Source organism: Oncorhynchus tshawytscha, linkage group LG12, assembly GCF_018296145.1.
Source record: "Oncorhynchus tshawytscha isolate Ot180627B linkage group LG12, Otsh_v2.0, whole genome shotgun sequence".
In the NCBI taxonomy this organism is placed as follows: domain Eukaryota; kingdom Metazoa; phylum Chordata; class Actinopteri; order Salmoniformes; family Salmonidae; genus Oncorhynchus; species Oncorhynchus tshawytscha.
In genome coordinates, this window is record NC_056440.1 from 4,842,860 (window position 1) to 4,862,262 (window position 19,403).

Genomic DNA, 19,403 nt, shown 5'->3' on the forward strand with positions numbered 1-19,403 from the left:
GATCCAGCAGGCACCCAGCACATCACATAGCTAACAAAGGAGAAAGAGTGACTGTGTGAGTGACCCCCTGTAAGGTTACTGTAGCTGGGTCCGGTCTGGTCTGACATGACATTCAGTCAGCAAGCATGAAGCCTAGTGCACCTCATACGAACACAACAGAATAGAAATGAACACAACAGAATAGAAATGAACAGAACTGAATAGAATAGAACAGAACAGAATAGAATAGAATAGAACAGAACAGAACAGAATAGAACAGAATAAAATAGAATAGAACAGAATAGAACAGTACAGAACAGAATAGAACAGAACAGAACAGAATAGAACAGAACAGAATAGAACATAACAGAATAGAACAGAATAGAATAGAACATAATAGAATAGAACAGAATAAAATAGAATAGAACAGAATAGAACAGTCCAGAATAGAACATAACAGAATAGAACAGAATAGAATAGAACAGAATAGAATAGAACAGAATAGATTAGAACAGAATAGAATAGAACATAATAGAATAGAACAGAATAGAATAGAACATAACAGAATAGAACAGAATAGAATAGAACATAATAGAATAGAACATAATAGAATAGAACAGAATAAAATAGAATAGAACATGATAGAATATAATAGAAGTAGCTAATTAGTTTATCCTTGGTTAAAATAAAGTATAATAATAATAAGAAACATGTATTTTTGATGTAATAATTGAGTTGATTATTATTAATTGAGGTGAAAAACCTAAAATGCTATTACAATTTTGAACCGTCATCCGCACCATTAGCTCGCTGTGTCTGAGGTATTCAACGTGTGGTCACTGTGCCATGGTCCAAGGCCAGGAGATGCAGACAGATGGCTAGCTGGCTATGCAGAGTGTAAAAACAACACTAACCTAATGATATGTGCGTGGTGTGAGAAATGACAAATGACCATGTGTTATAATAACGGTTCTGTTCACTGAACAATCTAGAAGCTTTATAAACATTAGTTCACGAGTCAGTGCTAGGAGACAGACGGACGGACAGGCAGACGGACAGGCAGGCAGGCGGACAGGCAGACGGACAGGCAGGGGGACAGGCAGGCAGGCAGGCGGACAGGCGGACAGGCGGACAGGCAGGCAGGCGGACAGGCAGGCAGGCGGACAGGCAGGCGGACAGGCAGGCAGGCGGACAGGCGGACAGGCAGGCGGACAGGCGGACAGGCAGGCAAGCGGACAGGCAGACAGGCGGACAGGCGGACAGGCGGACAGGTGGGCAGGCGGACAGGCGGGCAGGCGGACAGGCGGACAGGCGGGCAGGCGGACAGGCGGACAGGCAGGCGGACAGGCAGGCAGGCAGGCGGACAGGCAGGCGGGCGGGCGGACAGGCATGCAGGCGGACAGGCGGACAGGCGGACAGGCGGACAGGCGGGCAGGCGGACAGGCGGACAGGCGGACAGGTGGGCAGGCGGACAGGCGGACAGGCTGGCGGGCGGGCAGGCGGACAGGCAGACAGGCGGGCAGGCGGACAGGCGGACAGGTGGGCAGGCGGACAGGCGGACAGGCAGGCGGACAGGCAGGCAGGCAGGCGGACAGGCAGGCGGGCGGACAGGCATGACAGGCGGACAGGCGGACAGGTGGGCAGGCGGACAGGCGGACAGGCGGACAGGCAGGCGGACAGGCAGGCGGACAGGCAGGCAGGCGGACAGGCGGACAGGTGGGCAGGCGGACAGGCGGACAGGCATGCAGGCGGACGGACGGACAGACAGAGACCCTTGACACAGCTCTTCAAATCAAATTGCTCACATACACATATTTAGCAGATGTTATTGCAGGTGTAGTGAAATGCTTGTGTTCCTAGCTCTAACAGTGCAGTAGTATCTAACAATTCACAACAATAAACACATCTAAAAGTAAAAGAATGGAATTAAGAAATGTATAAATATTAGGACGAGCAATGTTGGAGTCCGGAGTGTATATGTCTCCGCCAATCAAAAGTTTTGGGGTCACTTAGAAATGTCCGTGTTTTTGAAAGAAAAGCACATTTTTTGTCCATTAAAATAACATCAAATTGATCAGAAATACAGTGTAGACATTGTTAATGTTGTAAATGACTATTGTAGCTTGAAACGGCAGATTTTTAATGGAATATCTACATAGGCGTACAGAGGCCCATTATCAGAAACCATCACTCCTGTGTTCCAATGGCACGTTGCGTTAGCTAATCCAAGTTTATAATTTTAAAAGGCTAATTGATCATTAGAAAATACTTGTGCAATCATGTACTGTATTCTGAAACTCGTCAGTCTATTCTTGTTCTGAAAAATGAAGGCTATTCCATGCGAGAAATTGCCAAGAAACTGAAGATCTCGTTCAACACTGTGTACTACTCCCTTCACAGAACAGTGCAAACTGGCACTAACCAGAATAGAAAGAGGAGTGGGAGGCCCCGGTGCACAACTGAGCAAGAGGACAAGTAAATTAGAGTGTCTAGTTTGAGAAACAGACACCTCACAAGTTCTCAACTGGCTGCTTCATTAAATAGTACCCGCAAAACACCAGTCTCAATGTCAACAGTGAAGAGGTGACTCCGGGATGCTGGCCTTCTAGGAAGAGTTGCAAAGAAAAAGCCATATTTCAGACTGACCAATAAAAAGAAAAGATTAAGATTGGCAGAAGAACACAGACACTGGACAGAGGAACTACGCTCTCCTCCCTTTCTGCATCCTATGACTCGCACTGTCCCCTTTCCTCCTGGCTGGCTCGGCCCTCCTGCTCAATGTCTAACTGACTCATTGCGAGCTTACTGAAGAGGGCTGTGGGCAGCTGAGAGAAAACTCAACTTCAGGAGGACCTATCATTCTTTCAATTCCTCCTCTTTACCTTCTCTTCCTCCGTATCTGCTGTTAAAGCCGCTTTCTATGACTCTACATTTCCAGCTTCTGCCTCTAACCCTAGGAAACTCTTTATCACCTTCTCCTCCCTCCTTAATCCTCCACCTCCTCCATCTCTGCGGGCTATTTTGTCAACCACTTTGAAAATAATGTTGACAACATCCACTCTTCATTCACTCAGCCTATTGAGTCCACTGGTCCCACTCACACATAACTACCCTAGGCATTGACCTCTTTCTACCCCCTCTCTCTCCAGATCAAATCCTGTGACTACTGAGGTCTGGCCGCCCGACAACTTTCCCACTCGACCCCATCCCCTCCTCCCTTCTCCAGACCATCTCTGGAGGCCTTCTCCCATTCTTGACTTCCCTCATCAACTCTTCCCTGACCACTGGCTGCATCCCTTCTAACTCGAAAATGTCCCGAGTCACTTCTGTCAAGAAACTCGACTCATCTGATCTAAAGAAAATAAACATGTATCCCTTTCTTTTCTTTCCAGAACACTTGAGCGTGCTGATCAACTCTCTCGTTATCTCTCTCAGAACCATCTTCTTGACCCTAAACATTCAGGCTTCAAGACGGGACATGAATTCAAGACTTCAAGACGGGACACAAATTTCTGCATGCATGGCAGATATCTCAACTTGGATGTTGGCACACCACCTCAAGCTCAACCTCAACAAGACAGAGCTGCTTTTCCTCCTGGGGAAGGCCTGCCCGCTCAAAGACCTTTCCATCGCAGTTGAGAACTCCAGTGTGGCCCTCCAGAGTGCAAAGAACCTTGGCGTGACCCTAGACAACACCCCGTTCTCTGAAAACATCAACTCTCTCCTGCAGGTTCCTGCTCTACAACATCTGTAGAGTACGACCCTACCTCTCACAGGAAGCGGCGCAGGTCCTAATCCAGGCACTTGTCATTGCCTGTCTGGACAACTGCAACTCGCTGTTGGCTGGGCTCCCTGCTTGTGCCATCAGACCCCTGCAACTCGCTGTTGGCTGGGCTCCCTGCTTGTGCCATCAGCCCCTGCAACTCGCTGTTGGCTGGGCTCCCTGCTTGTGCCATCAGACCCCTGCAACTCGCTGTTGGCTGGGCTCCCTGCTTGTGCCATCAGGCCCCTGCAACTCGCTGTTGGCTGGGCTCCCTGCTTGTGCCATCAGACCCCTGCAACTCGCTGTTGGCTGGGCTCCCTGCTTGTGCCATCAGACCCCTGCAACTCGCTGTTGGCTGGGCTCCCTGCTTGTGCCATCAGGCCCCTGCAACTCGCTGTTGGCTGGGCTCCCTGCTTGTGCCATCCGACCCCTGCAACTTATCCAGAACACCGCATCTGGTGTTCAACCTTCCAAGTTCTCCCATGTCACCCTTCTCCTCCCATGTCACCCTGCTCCTCCCATGTCACCCTGCTCCTCCCATGTCACCCTGCTCCTCCCATGTCACCCTGCTCCTCCCATGTCACCCTGCTCCTCCCATGTCACCCTGCTCCTCCCATGTCACCCTGCTCCTCCCATGTCACCCTGCTCCTCCCATGTCACCCTGCTCCTCCCATGTCACCCTGCTCCTCCCATGTCACCCTGCTCCTCTCATGTCACCCTGCTCCTCCCATGTCACCCTGCTCCTCCCATGTCACCCTGCTCCTCTGCACACTCCACTGGCTTCCAGTCGAAGCTCCCATCCACTACAAAACCATGGTGCTTGTCTACGGAGCAGCAAGAGGAACTGCCCATCCCTACCTCCAGGCTATGCTCAAACACTACACCGCAACCCGAGCACTCTGTTCTGCCACCTCTGGTCTCTTGGCCCTCAGAGGTGCTGTTGGAGTGCTGCTGCCGCTCAGCCCAGTCCAAGCTCTTCTCTGTCCTGGCACCCCAATGGTGAAATCAGCTTCTCCCTGAAGCTAGGAGAGCAGAGTCCCTGCCCATCTTCCTGGAAGCACCTGAAACCCTACCTCTTCAAAGTGCTTCTCTGTCCTGGCACTCCAATGGTGGAACCAGCTTCTCCCTGAAGCTAGGAGAGCCCATCTTCCTGAAAACATCTGAAACCCTACCTCTTCAAAGTGCTTCTTAAATAATCCCCCTGCTCACCTTGAGCGTCTGGTAAATGACTAAACTGTAAATAAATGTATGATTTGAACATCCCAATGTATTTTCCAATAGCTAATAACATTCTCATTCAAAGCAATTGATAGACCCAACCTTTCAAAATGGAGCCCGATGCTGTACCAAAGTCGTAAATCAAATATTTTCCAAACATCAGATCACTGTTCCTCGGCCTCTGAAGATCACAGGGAGAACATACTTATCTTTTATCATGATAGATCGTTGCTGCACAGAAGATCATTTTGTCCCAAAGGTCAAGGTGAAATTGACTTAACATGTACTTCAGGTCAGTGTTGCACAGCCTCTGACCATCATATGGACATTATACTGACTCCATTCATGTGCAGAAAAACCAGCTTGTTCTAGGATGTTCAAAGGTTATATAGACCAAAATCTAATTGTGGGGTTCAAATTGACCCAGATTATCATGAATGTCTGTATTCCAGTACCTGGGCTTTATTTTATACGTTTTCATTTTTACAGATAACATTTTAGTTTTACAAGTTTGAGACCCCATACTTGAGAAATGCCCATTGTGGAAAAATTACTTAAAATAGTATTTAGGTGATTTCAAACTCTGTTTATAAGGGAAGGGTTCAACCAAAACAGAGCCTATAGGCCTGCAGGTAACCTACTGTACAACACCAGGCACCGGCTACGATCACTATGAACTAATCATTAACCTGGGAGGTGCAGGGAAACAAAAAGTGAGCGTGAGACTGGGGTGACCTGGGGAGTTCTGCGGTATTACAAAAACCCCAACCTCATAATAAAGCATAGCATGACATCATCACGTTTGTGTATTGCCGTAGCGTAGAAGCACTGATGGAAAGTTGCACACATGGGGGAACATTTTTAGTCACCGAAGGGTCCTCTGGGAAAATGTTGACCTTTGTGTGTGCAAAGCTGTCATCAAGGCAAAGGCTGGCTACTTTGAGGAGTATCAAATATATTAAAACTACATGATTCCATACGTGTTATTTCATCGTTTTTATGTCTTCACTATTATTCACCAAAGAAGAAGAACATATGCTTTTAAAAAAGAAAGAAAAATAAACATTGAATGAGAAGGTGTGTCCAACCTTTTGACCTGTACTGTACTGTACATACACCCAATGGGAACGGGCCCCAGTTCTCTGATCCATTTTGCTGGTCCCTGTGAAGTCCGAGACAATCAAGATAGCACCCTGTCCATGTCCAAACACACACACACAAGCTATTTTTTCCTCTCTCTCTCTCTCTGTGTGTGTGTGTGTGTGTGTGTGTATCTGTCTGTCTGTGTATCTAACCTTCTCCTGAGATCAGCACCCTCATCTCGTCTGTGAGAACCAAACCTAGACCAATACTGCCATCATATGGTAGCTTTGAGTACTTCGTATGGACACCACCCTGCCAGGCCTATTTGAGTAATCTATTCTTTGTAAATGACAGGAAAACAGTCAGTAAACAGTAAATATCATCCATCTGGCAACGCAAAACATACTGATCCAAGACATTGGATAATAACACAAGAGCCATCTTCTTTTAAAATGATGTCATAGCTTCTATAATAACTCAAATTAAATATATTTTAAACATATGGTATATCATTTGTATAATACACCTGACCTTTACTTGTTTGGCTTGGGAGTGGTCCTATTTCCCTGTACTCTGTGTACACCTTTCACCAATCCAAAGGCCTGAATAGTTATTGTTGATGGCTGATTGGTTGGATGGTCAGTTCTAGAACATGAGCTTGTTCTAGAACAATTTGCCAGTCACGGCCAAGCCTACACTCCGTACCCGGCCTAGGCTAATCATTCTATATCAAACAAGATTTTTTTTAAATTTTATTTAAATTACATTTTATAACTGCAGTAATAACGTTTTTGTTATTTTCTTTTAATTAAATTACTAAATAAGATAAATAAAATTAGACTCACATTCCGTTCAATCTAAACCCACATTTTTTTTTTTTTTCTTTTTAAAGAACCACCAGTCAGGAGGATACAGATACAGCTCAAGAGGTATGTAGAAATAATGAACAGAAACATGCATCCAAAGCACTTCAGCTCATAGTGGTGGGTGTGAGGCAATGAAGCAGACAGTAGAGGTGCAACAAGGGAGAGTGGAGAGAAGGGTGTTATATGCTGAGGCAGTGTGGTCCAGGTGAGAAGGGTGTTATATGATGAGGCAGTGTGGCCCAGGAGAGAAGGGTGTTATATGCTGAGGCAGTGTGGTCCAGGTGAGAAGGGTGTTATATGATGAGGCAGTGTGGTCCAGGTGAGAAGGGTGTTATATGCTGAGGCAGTGTGGTCCAGGTGAGAAGGGTGTTATATGCTGAGGATCCAGGTGAGAAGGGTGTTATATGATGAGGCAGTGTGGTCCAGGTGAGAAGGGTGTTATATGCTGAGGCAGGGTGGTCCAGGTGAGAAGGGTGTTATATGATGAGGCAGTGTGGTCCAGGTGAGAAGGGTGTTGAGGCATATGCTGAGAAGGGTGTTATATGCTGGTCCAGGTGAGAAGGGTGTTATATGATGAGGCAGTGTGGTCCAGGGAGAAGGTGGTGTTATATGATGAAGGGTGTTATAGTGAGGCCCAGGTGAGAAGGGTGTTATATGCTGAGGCAGTGTGGTCCAGGTGAGAAGGGTGTTATATGCTGAGGCAGTGTGGTCCAGGTGAGAAGGGTGTTATATGATGAGGCAGTGTGGTCCAGGTGAGAAGGGTGTTATATGCTGAGGCAGTGTGGTCCAGGTGAGAAGGGTGTTATATGCTGAGGCAGTGTGGTCCAGGTGAGAGAAGGGTGTTATATGATGAGGCAGTGTGGCCCAGGTGAGAAGGGTGTTATATGCTGAGGCAGTGTGGTCCAGGTGAGAAGGGTGTTATATGATGAGGCAGTGAGGCCCAGGTGAGAAGGGTGTTATATGCTGAGGCAGTGTGGTCCAGGTGAGAAGGGTGTTATATGCTGAGGCAGTGTGGTCCAGGTGAGAAGGGTGTTATATGCTGAGGCAGTGTGGTCCAGGTGAGAAGGGTGTTATATGATGAGGCAGTGAGGCCCAGGTGAGAAGGGTGTTATATGATGAGGCAGTGTGGTCCAGGTGAGAAGGGTGTTATATGCTGAGGCAGTGTGGTCCAGGTGAGAAGGGTGTTATATGCTGAGGCAGTGTGGTCCAGGTGAGAAGGGTGTTATATGCTGAGGCAGTGTGGTCCAGGTGAGAAGGGTGTTATATGATGAGGCAGTGTGGTCCAGGTGAGAAGGGTGTTATATGCTGAGGCAGTGAGGCCCAGGTGAGAAGGGTGTTATATGCTGAGGCAGTGTGGTCCAGGTGAGAAGGGTGTTATATGCTGAGGCAGTGTGGTCCAGGTGAGAAGGGTGTTATATGCTGAGGCAGTGTGGTCCAGGTGAGAGAAGGGTGTTATATGCTGAGGCAGTGTGGTCCAGGTGAGAAGGGTGTTATATGCTGAGGCAGTGTGGTCCAGGTGAGAAGGGTGTTATATGATGAGGCAGTGAGGTCCAGGTGAGAAGGGTGTTATATGCTGAGGCAGTGTGGTCCCAGGTGAAGGGTGTTATATGATGAGGCAGTGTGGTCCAGGTGAGAAGGGTGTTATATGCTGAGGCAGTGTGGTCCAGGTGAGAAGGGTGTTATATGCTGAGGCAGTGTGGTCCAGGTGAGAAGGGTGTTATATGCTGAGGCAGTGAGGTCCAGGTGAGAAGGGTGTTATATGCTGAGGCAGTGTGGTCCAGGTGAGAAGGGTGTTATATGATGAGGCAGTGAGGTCCAGGTGAGAAGGGTGTTATATGCTGAGGCAGTGTGGTCCAGGTGAGAAGGGTGTTATATGATGAGGCAGTATGATCCAGGTGAGAAGGGTGTTATATGCTGAGGCAGTGTGGTCCAGGTGAGAAGGGTGTTATATGCTGAGGCAGTGAGGGTGGTCCAGGTGAGAAGGGTGTTATATGCTGAGGCAGTGTGGTCCAGGTGAGAAGGGTGTTATATGCTGAGGCAGTGTGGTCCAGGTGAGAAGGGTGTTATATGCTGAGGCAGTGTGGTCCAGGTGAGAAGGGTGTTATATGCTGAGGCAGTGTGGCCCAGGTGAGAAGGGTGTTATATGCTGAGGCAGTGAGGTCCAGGTGAGAAGGGTGTTATATGCTGAGGCAGTGTGGTCCAGGTGAGAAGGGTGTTATATGCTGAGGCAGTGTGGTCCAGGTGAGAAGGGTGTTATATGCTGAGGCAGTGTGGTCCAGGTGAGAAGGGTGTTATATGCTGAGGCAGTGTGGTCCAGGTGAGAAGGGTGTTATATGCTGAGGCAGTGAGGTGAGAAGGGTGTTATATGGTCCAGGTGAGAAGGGTGTTATATGCTGAGGCAGTGTGGTCCAGGTGAGAAGGGTGTTATATAATGAGGCAGTGAGGGTGGTCCAGGTGTGAGAAGGGTGTTATATGCTGAGGCAGTGTGGTCCAGGTGAGAAGGGTGTTATATGCTGAGGCAGTGTGGTCCAGGTGAGAAGGGTGTTATATGCTGAGGCAGTGAGGCCCAGGTGAGAAGGGTGTTATATGCTGAGGCAGTGAGGTCCAGGTGAGAAGGGTGTTATATGCTGAGGCAGTGTGGTCCAGGTGAGAAGGGTGTTATATGCTGAGGCAGTGTGGTCCAGGTGAGAAGGGTGTTATATGCTGAGGCAGTGTGGTCCAGGTGAGAAGGGTGTTATATGCTGAGGCAGTGTGGTCCAGGTGAGAAGGGTGTTATATGATGAGGCAGTGAGGGTGGTCCAGGTGAGAAGGGTGTTATATGCTGAGGCAGTGTGGTCCAGGTGAGAAGGGTGTTATATAATGAGGCAGTGAGGGTGGTCCAGGTGAGAAGGGTGTTATATGCTGAGGCAGTGTGGTCCAGGTGAGAAGGGTTGATAATTGATTGATGGAACATTTTATGTTGCTGCTTTTCTATTTACCTATTTCTGTGTTCATGCAAGTGACTGATTGAACGAATTCTCACTATCAGTGTCTGCAATTTGGAAGTACGCCCAGAAAACTTGTTTAGAGAAAGGAATATCTCAGTTATTTCACATGCATGACCCAGTATTGGTCAGTCACATGATTGAAGTAAATGTTAATGATTAATTCATTATGAGTAAGCTAAATCATGCAAATATGACTTGTCTGTATTTTTTTTTTAACTAGGCAAGTCAGTTAAGAACAAATTCTTATTTTCAATGACGGCCCTAGGAACAGTGGGTTAACTGCTTTGTTCAGGGGCAGAATGACAGATTTGTACCTTGTCAGCTCGGCGATTTGAACTTGCAACCTTCCGGTTATTAGTCCAACACTCTAACCACTAGGCTACCCTGCTGCCCCAATAGAACACTAAAGGAGGAATTTCTGACATAACCTTAATGTATTTTATTTGTTTATTTATTTATTTATTTTATTTCACCTTTATTTAACCAGGTAGGCCAGTTGAGAACAAGTTCTCATTTACAACTGCAACCTGGCCAAGATAAAGCAAAGCAGTTCGACAGATACAACAACACAGAGTTACACATGGAGTAAAACAAACATACAGTCAATAATACAGTATAAACAAGTTTATATACAATGTGAGCAAATGAGGTGAGATAAGGGAGGTAAAGGCAAAAAAAGGCCATGGTGGCAAAGTAAATACAATATAGTAAGTAAAACACTGGAATGGTAGATTTGCAGTGGAAGAATGTGCAAAGTAAAAATAAAAATAATGGGTTGCAAAGGAGCAAAATAAATAAATAAATACAGTAGGGGAAGAGGTAGTTGTTTGGGCTAAATTATAGGTGGGCTATGTACAGGTGCATTAATCTGTGAGCTGCTCTGACAGTTGGTGCTTAAAGCTAGTGTGGGAGATAAGTGTCTCCAGTTTCAGAGATTTTTGTAGTTCGTTCCAGTCATTGGCAGCAGAGAACTGGAAGGAGAGGTGGCCAAAGGAAGAATTGGTTTTGGGGGTGACTAGAGGGATATACCTGCTGGAGCGTGTGGTACAGGTGGGAGATGCTATGGTGACCAGTGAGCTGAGATAAGGGGGGACTTTACCTAGCAGGGTCTTGTAGATGACATGGAGGCAGTGGGTTTGGCGACGAGTATGAAGCGAGGGCCAGCCAACGAGAGCGTACAGGTCGCAATGGTGGGTAGCATATGGGGATTTGGTGACAAAACGGATTGCACTGTGATAGACTGCATCCAATTTGTTGAGTAGGGTATTGGAGGCTATTTTGTAAATGACATCGCCGAAGTCGAGGATTGGTAGGATGGTCAGTATTACAAGGGTATGTTTGGCAGCATGAGTGAAGGATGCTTTGTTGCGAAAAAGGAAGCCAATTCTAGATTTAACTTTGGATTGGAGATGTTTGATATGGGTCTGGAAGGAGAGTTTACAGTCTAACCAGACACCTAGGTATAAGTAGTTGTCCACATGTTCTAAGTCAGAGCCATCCAGAGTAGTGATGTTGGACAGGCGGGCAGGTGCAGGTAGCGATTGGTTGAAGAGCATGCATTTAGTTTTACTTGTATTTAAGAGCAATTGGAGGCCACGGAAGGAGAGTTGTATGGCATTTAAGCTTGCCTGGAGGATTGTTAACACAGTGTCCAAAGAAGGGCCAGAAGTATACAGAATGGTGTCGTCTGCGTAGAGGTGGATCAGAGACTCACCAGCAGCAAGAGCGACATCATTGATGTATACAGAGAAGAGAGTCGGTGATGTGGAGAGTGGGGTGCTCCCTTTGCTGTTCACTGAAGTCCACGGTCATCTATTAAGTTTTGCTGACATTGAGTGAGGTTCTTTTCCTGACACCACACTCTGAGGGTCCTCACCTCCTCCCTGTAGGACGTCTCATCGTTGTTGGTAATCAAGCCTACCACTGTAGTGTCATCTGCAAACTTGATGATTGAGTTGGAGGCGTGCATGACCACGCAGTCGTGGGTGAACAGGGAGTACAGGAGAGGGATGAGAATGCACCCTTGTGGGGCCCCAGTGTTGAGGATCAGCGGAGTGGAGATGTTGTTTCCTAACTTCACCACCTGGGGCGGTCCGTCAGGAAGGCCAGGACCCAGTTGCACAGGTCAGGGTTGAGACCAAGGGCCTCCAGCTTGATGATGAGCTTGGAGGGTAGTATGCTGTTAAATGCTGAGCTGTAGTCAATGAACAACATTCTTACATAGGTATTCCTCTTGTCCAGATGGGATAGGGCAGTGTGCAGTGTGATGGTGATTGCATCGTCTGTGGACCTATTGGGGCGGTAAGCAAATTAGAGTGGGTCTAGGTTGACAGGTAGGGTGGAGGTGAAATTATCCTTGACTAGTCTCTCAAAGATTTCCATGATGATAGAAGTGAGTGCTACTGGGCGATAGTCATTTAGTTCAGTTACCTTAGCTTTCTTGGGAACAGGAACAATGGTGTCCATCTTGAAGCATGTGGGGACAGCAGACTGGGATGGGAATGATTGAATATATCCATAAACACACCAGCCAGCTGGTCTGCGCATGCTCGGTGGCACTGTATTGCCCTCAAAGGACCAGGATATAAGTAAGGTAATGTGGTATGGGGATTTGAAGGCCCACAACACACTCTAATGACAGTAGCAAGTAGTCATTACCCCATAGTATGCACAGTAGGCCGGAGGGATGAGGAGGTGTCAGTGGATGGAGTAGGCAGGTGGGTGTTTGGAAAGGCAAAGTGTTTCAGGAGCTGAGTGAGCAGGTGATGTCTCGGGTGGATATGAGAGGGGATGTGGACAGTATGAATAACTGGGTGAGAACAGCATTAGTGGGGGCAGCTACTGAGGCAATGCCTAAGAGTTCAGGAGGAGGAGGAGGAGGAGGAGGAGGAGGAGGAGGAGGAGGAGGAGGAGGAGGAAAGCAGTCCCATGGTGGACGGAGGAGTGTGGGGCAGCGGGGAAGAGTAGGAACAGGGCATTTAGAGTACTGAAAAGGATGCAGAACTTCCAACATCTGATTCAGTTTAAGTAGGCCTGGTGAGGAGAACTATCCCTTAGTCTGATTCAGTATAAACAGGCCCAGGCCCTGAGGAGGAGAACTATCCAACAGTCTGATTCAGTATATACAGGCCCAGGCCCTGGTGAGGAGAACTATCCATCAGTCTGATTCAGTTTAAGTAGGTCCAGGCCCTGTTGAGGAGAACTTTCCCTCAGTCTGATTCAGTTTTAGCAGGCCCAGGCCCTGGTGAGGAGAACTATCAGTCAGCCTGATTCAGTTTAAGCAGGCCCAGGCCCTGGTCTCAGGATGGCCCAGGCCAAGGCCCTGGTCTCAGGATGGTAAGTTGGTGGTTGAAGATATTCCTCTAGTGGTGTGGGGGCTGTGCTTTGGCAAAATGGGTGGGGTTATATCCTTCCTGTTTGGCCCTGTCCGGGGGTACCATCGGATGGGGCCACAGTGTCTCCTGACCCCTCCTGTCTCAGCCGCCAGTATTTATGCTGCAGTAGTTTATGTGTCGGAGGGCTTGGGTCAGTCTGTTATATCTGGAGTATTTATCCTGTCTTATCCGGTGTCCTGTGTAAAGTATGCTCTCTCTAATTCTCTCTTCCTCTCTTTCTTTCTTTCTCTCTCTCGGAGGACCTGAGCCCTAGGACCATGCCTCAGGACTACCTGGCATGATGACTCCTTGCTGTCCCCAGTCCACCTGGCCGTGCTGCTGCTCCAGTTTCAACTGTTCTGCCTGCGGCTATGGAACCCTGACCTGTTCACCGGACGTGCTACCTGTCCCAGACCTGCTGTTTTCAACTTTCTAGAGACAGCAGGAGCGGTAGAGATACTCTCAATGATCGGCTATGAAAAGCCAACTGACATTTACTCTTGAGGTGCTGACTTGTTGCACCCTGGACAACTACTGTGATTATTATTATTTGACCATGCTGGTCATTTATGAACATTTGAACATCTTGGCCATGTTCTGTTATAATCTCCACCCAGCACAGCCAGAAGAGGAGGAGCCTGGCCATCTCCCCCGGCACAGCCAGAAGAGGACTGGCCACCCCTCATAGCCTGGTTCCTCTCTAGGTTTATAATCTCCACCCGGCATAGCCAGAAGAGGACTGGCCACCCCTCATAGCCTGGTTCCTCTCTAGGTTTCTTCCTAGGTTTTGGCCTTTCTAGGGAGTTTTTCCTAGCCACCGTGCTTCTACACCTGCATTGCTTGCTGTTTGGGGTTTTAGGCTGGGTTTCTGTACAGCACTTTGAGATATCAGCTGATGTAAGAAGGGCTATATAAATACATTTGATTTGATTTGAACTATCTGTCAGTCTGATTCAGTATAAACAGGCCCAGGCCCTGGTGAGGAGAACTATCCCTCAGTCTGATTCAGTATAAACAGGCCCAGGCCCTGGTGAGGAGAACTATCCCTCAGTCTGATTCAGTATAAACAGGCCCTGGTGAGGAGAACTATCTGTCAGTCTGAGTCAGTATAAACAGGCCTGGTGAGGAGAACTATCTGTCAGTCTGATTCAGTATAAACAGGCCCTGGTGAGGATAACTATCTGTCAGTCTGATTCAGTATAAACAGGCCCAGGCCGTGATGAGGAGAACTATCTGTCAGTCTGATTCAGTATAAACAGGCCCTGATGAGGAGAACTATCTGTCAGTCTGATTCAGTATAAACAGGCCCTGATGAGGAGAACTATCTGTCAGTCTGATTCAGTATAAACAGGCCCAGGCCCTGGTGAGGAGAACTATCAGTCAGTCTGATTCAGTATAAACAGGCCCTGATGAGGAGAACTATCTGTCAGTCTGATTCAGTATAAACAGGCCCAGGCCCTGGTGAGGAGAACTATCAGTCAGTCTGATTCAGTATAAACAGGCCCTGATGAGGAGAACTATCTGTCAGGCAAAGAAGTCATGTTGGCGTCGGTTCTGTGACATACAAGAATGGCTCCTGCTATTTGTAACTTATTTTATAGATGTCTGTTGTAACAGTCAGTAAGACATGGGAGACAGTACTGTAGATGTCTGTTGTAACAGTCAGTAAGACATGGGAGACAGTACTGTAGATGTCTGTTGTAACAGTCAGTAAGACATGGGAGACAGTACTGTAGATGTCTGTTGTAACAGTCAGTAAGACATGGGAGACAGTGCTGTAGATGTCTGTTGTAACAGTCAGTAAGCCAAGGAAAACAGCAGATGTCTGTTGTCTGTTGTAACAGTCAGTAAGACATGGGAGACAGTACTGTAGATGTCTGTTGTAACAGTCAGTAAGACATGGGAGACAGTACTGTAGATGTCTGTTGTCTGTTGTAACAGTCAGTAAGCCAGGGGAGACAGTACTGTAGATGTCTGTTGTCTGTTGTAACAGTCAGTAAGCCAGGGAGACAGTACTGTAGATGTCTGTTGTCTGTTGTAACAGTCAGTAAGCCAGGGGAGACAGTACTGTAGATGTCTGTTGTCTGTTGTAACAGTCAGTAAGCCAGGGGAGACAGTACTGTAGATGTCTGTTGTCTGTTGTAACAGTCAGTAAGCCAGGGGAGACAGTACTGTAGATGTCTGTTGTCTGTTGTAACAGTCAGTAAGCCAGGGGAGACATTAGATGCACCTGTGGGAGTGATGGTGGACAGTGAGATCGGAGATCTGCTCCAACTGTCTCACATGCTGACCACACCGCTCACGTCGCTTGCTCATGCGTTGCATAATACACATACATGTTATTCAATCGTTGCACCCACACCGCTCACGCGCGCCAACGAGCATCTGCGTTGCCAAGCAATAGAAGTCAGTTCTATTGGTGACGCTGAACGCGGTGCAAGTCCTGCCTCTCTCATCTCCTCATTGGTTTATAGAAGCAGGTACCCAACGTGCCATCTCCTCATTGGTTTATAGAAGCAGGTACCCAACGTGCCATCTCCTCATTGGTTATACCCACGTGGGTGATTGAAAAATGAACCGAGGTCAGTCGGTCGTGGTAATACCATGAATGTTAGATGCTAATCGCCATATAAAGTCCAAAGAAGAAAATGCCTTGAAAGGAGGAGAGATGACTAGAAACGATTCGGTTGACCGTTTTATGTGTGGATTAATTGTAGGAGTAGAGGACTGTGCGCATTTCAGGTAAAATAACAACTCAACATTTATATCCTGTGACAAATTAGCTAGCAACTGCAAGCTAAATTACCAGCCAGACGCCTCAGGAGAACAGGCCATGAGACGAACCACCCAGGCACCTCAGGAGAACAGGCCATGAGACGAACCAGCCAGGCACCTCAGGAGAACAGGCCATGAGACGAACCAGCCAGGCACCTCAGGAAAACAGGCCATGAGACGAACCAGCCAGACGCCTCAGGAGAACAGGCCATGAGACGAACCACCCAGGCACCTCAGGAGAACAGGCCATGAGACGAACCAGCCAGGCACCTCAGGAGAACAGGCCATGAGACGAACCAGCCAGGCACCTCAGGAAAACAGGCCATGAGATGGACAGACAGACGAACAAAGACAGATGACACAGGGAACAGCTCGTCCTTGTCCATATCACACAAAATAAAATGACATTTATCATACCGTTTATCGCAATGAGATGTGGATGTGCCCATTTGCAAGACGATTTGCTTCACCAGACAAAGATTAAGCCGATAGTCCTGGACTAAACTGCTGACAGCCAGTTGAGAGAATGTTTTGATTGAGTTCTGTTTGATATGTGCTCTCTGGGATTGTACAGCAGCAGTTTAGCTGTCATGCACTGAATTGTAGTACATGCAATGGGGTTTATTTTATTAACCTATGAAATGCTGTAACAATCTTAGTTGGGAACAAATAAGATTTGTTTCAATTATTTGTATATATTTTTTTCTTGAAATGAAACATGAAAAAGATCTCATTATGAGATACTTCTTTCTATACAATCATTTCCTGCTGGCTATTTGGGTACGTTTGTGTTGCGGCTCAAATTATAACACAAATCAACTCACAGTTGAAAATATACCTTTTGGTATAATTACAAAAAATATTCTCAAAAAATATAATCAGAAATTCATGCAATACACAAGCACAATTTACATACAACTAGTCTGTAGGACTGACTAAAAAGGACTTTAAGTGCTTGTGTAACAGTATAACTTTAGACCGTCCCCGAACCAGGGACCCTCTGCACACATCAACAACAGTCACCCTTAAAGCATCGTTACCCATCCCTCCACAAAAGCCGCGGCCCTTGCAGAGCAAAGGGGAACCACTACTTCAAGGTCTCAGAGCAAGTGACGTCCCCGATTGAAACGCTATTTAGCGCGAACACCGCTAACTAAGCTAGCCGTTTCACATCCGTTACACTTGAGGTGATGATGCTGTTTTACCACCAGATGTCAGCATCGTATTGGGAACATCATCGCTATAGGCAACGTGTAACAAAACAATACCACACCATATGTTGCTACTGGATAGTCAAACCATCCCCATTACACAAACTCAATGTGTGCAGAATGGTTCCCTTTTGTTATGCTTCCTCAACGTGTATCTTAAGTAGTTTAGTGAACCCGGCTAATTAAATTCAAAGATTTATTGTGAAAATAAGTTTGTGTTGTCAAAAGCACATTAGCCAAAAGTAGCTGATTTTGTGTTTTGAAAAGGATATGTGGATGTAATTTAACTCAAACCCTGGTCTTGTAGTCTATTTTATCTCAACAGATTTTAACATCATTTGATTCTGTTATTTTTGGTAAATTAATGCAATTCTGATTTCTTCACCAGCTTGAAAACATCCCACTGGGCACATATGTCAAGTTCAGAAGTTACGATTTATTTGGTTGAGTTTTCAACCAATGTGAATTCAACATCAACTCAACAAAACATTTCACCATGACATTGGTTTTAGATTCAAAGTTGGGTGAAAAAAAGACAACATCCCTACGTCCAATCAGGTTTCCAACCTTCCAATCAGGTTTCCAACCTTCCAATCAGGTTTCCAACTGTCCAATCAGGTTTCCAACTGTCCAATCAGGTTTCCAACTGTCCAATCAGGTTTCCAACTGTCCAATCAGGTTTCCAACTGTCCAATCAGGTTTCCAACCGTCCAATCAGGTTTCCAACCTTCCAATCAGGTTTCCAACCTTCCAATCAGGTTTCCAACCGTCCAATCAGGTTTCCAACCTTCCAATCAGGTTTCCAACCTTCCAATCAGGTTTCCACGTTGATTCAACGTCATCACTTTTTAGGTTGAAATTACATGGTAACAACGATGACTTTCCCAGTGGGTTATGTTATTGAATACTTAAATGTAGGCCTACCTGAATCGAAAAGATTTACTGCTTACTGTATAGGCAAAGTAAATATGATTTGCTGAAAAATTAATTTCGATGAGTCAATGTCAAGTATTCCAATAATTTAAATACCATAGATGTATTCAAATGACGAAATTAATACATTTTAAACCGTGTGCATAATGATTAAACATATTATTGTCCCTGAGTGAACTAGTCACGTTTTTCTAATTATTTATTTTATATTTTTATTAGCTTAAATGTGTTTTTTTTCATCTGTAAATTAGTGTTTTGCCTGACAGTCCTAATATTCGGGATCCATGTCAACGCTTGGCGCGTGTTTGGAGACGAGGGAGAATAGGCTATATTTCAAGAGGGGGGTTGCTTTATTGCGTTATTTATCGGTGGTTTTCGGAAAAAGGCGTAGTTATTCGGTAGTTTTCGGGAAAAAAAATCGTTGTTTTGTCGGTGGTTTTCGGAAAAAGACTTACTGGCTACAACATAGAGTCGTTACATAATTAGCGTCGTTAAAAACATCCCTCGGTGCACTTGTCTTGACAAGCCAGTTGTATAACCAACAGGCTGCAGAAGAGGTTTTCCGTGTTCCATGGACGATAGCTGATGTTCTAGCCTACATAGATAGTATTTAATGTAATACTCTCCGTCACACTGAAGACTATTCAGAAACAGGGTTAGTTATATTTATCAGCTTGACCTGACAGAGAAACTCTAAACAACTGCCTCATCTAATATTATCATCCCTTCCTGTATGTACTCTGAAATGTATTATTGGTAGGCAGCATGGACAGGTCATTCCAATAGACTAGTTCAAATATTAACACGTTTATCTGCAGTTGTCGGAAAACAATATCCATGGTAACCGAGTCATCTGAAGTTGGGGAATTGCCGGCCTGTAGACTTGATATACATTTTGCCTGTTTTATGTAGATGAAGTATAGATAGGTTACATATAGGTTATATTAATATTAGCGTGGCAATTCTTTAACATTATAATTACAGTCGGTGTTATTACTATTATAATTAAACCTGTTGGTGTTAGTAGGCCTAGTATAAATAGTTTATGGTTGCCGTAATAGCGGCCTATACTTTTATTTTGCCATAAAAGTAGGGATAAAATTGAATGTATTTAATTAATTGAGGTCACACTGAAATAAACCAGGTCATATACATTAACAGCTGGTAGATGCTGGTCCTGCTAGTCTTCTTATTATTGCTCTGTGTCTTGTTGC